Source organism: Echinops telfairi, unplaced genomic scaffold (genome assembly GCF_000313985.2).
Source record: "Echinops telfairi isolate 266 unplaced genomic scaffold, ASM31398v2 ScPeMD7_42;HRSCAF=159, whole genome shotgun sequence".
In the NCBI taxonomy this organism is placed as follows: Eukaryota; Metazoa; Chordata; class Mammalia; order Afrosoricida; family Tenrecidae; genus Echinops; species Echinops telfairi.
The window spans coordinates 1,294,344-1,296,624 of record NW_022103940.1 but is presented as its reverse complement, the minus strand read 5'-3'; the positions used below and the strand labels follow the sequence as shown (position 1 = coordinate 1,296,624).

At 41.0% G+C, this 2,281-nt stretch overlaps 1 pseudogene; it reads right to left on the bottom strand.

Moving 5' to 3' along the window:
- Positions 1 to 561: 561 nt before the first annotated feature.
- LOC101648496 lies at positions 562 to 1,821 on the bottom strand (annotated as a pseudogene).
- Between the last annotated feature and the right edge of the window lie 460 nt (positions 1,822 to 2,281).

Here is a 2,281-nt window from a genome sequence, read left to right as displayed (position 1 = left end):
AAATGTATTCATAAAACAACATTCCCTGTATTATATGCAGTGAACAGTAATATTTTATTTTGTTTTTTGAAGAGGTGTCCTTTTTCAACTCATTGTACTTTGGTTCTTAGTTGAAATCAGTTGCCCGCAGATGTAAGCTTTCATTATTGGGATTTCCGTCCTGTTGCATTGGTCTACACAATCATCATTGTACAAATACCAGGCAGCCCAGAATACTGTGGCTGTGTTGTAGGTTTTGAGATCAAGTAGTATAAGGCCTCCTACTTTGTACTTCTTTTTGAGAAATCTTTTGCTTTTTCTGGGCTTCCCCCCCACTCCATATGACATTGGTAATTAGTTTTTCCATTTCTCTAAAACATGAAGTTAAGAATTGGATCAGAATTGCATTGTTTCTGTAGATTACTTTAGGTAGTTTGACATTTTCACAATATTAAGTCCTCCAGTACATGAATACAGGGGGTGTAAGTCTTCCACTTGCATAGGTCTTTTTGGTTTCTTGTAATAATGTTCTGTAGTTTCCTTTGTGTTGGTCTTTTCTTTTTTTCTTTTAAATTTTTGAGCTCAATTTATGCTCAGACCATATATTTTTGCTTCTTCAATTGGGATATTTTGTTTCTTCTGTGCAACTTCCTCTTCTGGCTTGGGAACAATTTGTTCCTTTTCAGTTAGGATCATTTCAATGTTGCAGTGGGAGCCCACGCATGGTTTGATTCGACCATGAGCTCTGTAAGTCTGGCAGTGCATCTTGGGGGCTTTGTTCACTTGGATGTGCCCAATGATCAGAGAATCCACATCTAAACTCTTAAGTTCAGCATTAATGATCAGAGAATCCACATCTAAACTCTTAAGTTCAGCATTAATCCCTGAATTTTTAAACATGTACAGAAAAAAACTCAGCACTTTATTGAGTCCCTGGCTCTGTGTCCAGCTGTACTGTTTTGCCTGGTAAATTGGATACCGTGATTGGCTTACAAACTTTCATAGGTGGGGGAAAATTCACAGGATTATAGGGTTAAGGTGTAGGTGTTAATTGCAATTGTGAAGCTAAAGAATTATGTACAGGTGCCAGGTTGGCAAGGGGTGGATTGAGTTAGTTTATTGTGCCAACCTGGCCAATAAACACATGTAGGAATAATTGAAGGGCGGAGGGATAAATGCCTTGGCGAGCCTCGTCTTTCGAGTTCTTGGGTCTCTTGTTTTGTGGTGGTAAGACCAGGGTGCGGCTTGCCTTAGCAGTTCCCATCTTCAGCTTGCAAGGCTGACTTCCTGCAAGACATCCCCAAGGAGAAGCCACATGGACCTACCCCAATGCAGCCCTCGGTGCTGGAGCACCCATGTGGAGACCCCTGCCAGTGCTGAGATGCTTACACGTTCATTGACTCAGCTTTCCTCCTGCAGTTGGCATCGTTGTGTCTGTTTTGTGAGATGGAGGAGGACTTTGTGGACTTGTGTTGGGAATATGGGTTAATGGGTTAATGTTGGACTTGGCTGGGCAGCACTGGGTTGGGATGTTTTCTTGATGTGCACTTAACCTATATATAAAACTCTCTCTTATACATGAGTTTCTCCGGATTTGTTTCTCTAAAGTACCCAGACTAAAACACCTGGATACACCTACCAACTCTACTACTGAAACTTCAGAAGTGCATGCACTGCTGCTGCAAAGTGACATCTGTCAAATAGTTGGTGGCTTTCCAGATAAGTATACTCTTGATAGCCTGGGCAGTTTCACAGGTGGTCTTAACATGGACTTGAAGATTTGACCCTCTTGATTTGCATGATTTTGTGGGGTTTTTCTGGGTCAAGTGAATAGCGAACCATTTTTGCAAATCACCACCTCACGCTGCTACAGGAAGTGGTCTTTGCTTTCTTTGGTTAGGTTTAGTCCTAGGTATTTCATCTTTTGTGTGGCTACTGTAGTTGGTATTGTGTGCTTAATGTCTTTTTCAGAGTTCTCTTTCCTAGTATATAAAGGAATCTGAATGATTTCAGTTTGCTAAGCTTGTATCTTGATACTTTACCAGCTTCCTCAATTGTTTCCAAGAGTATTTTTGTGGAGACCTAGTAGGATTGTGGTTATGCATTGGGCTGCCATCCGCATGGTGGGCAGTTAGAAACCAGCAGCAGCTCCACAGGAGAAATACTGGGCTTTCAACTTTTGTAAACAGTCACAATCTCAGAAACACAATTTCACAAACTCAGGGGGTCACTCAGAAGTCAGCATTCACTTGATGATGAGGGACATTTTTTGTTTGTTTCGTTGGTCTTCTATATATAAAAT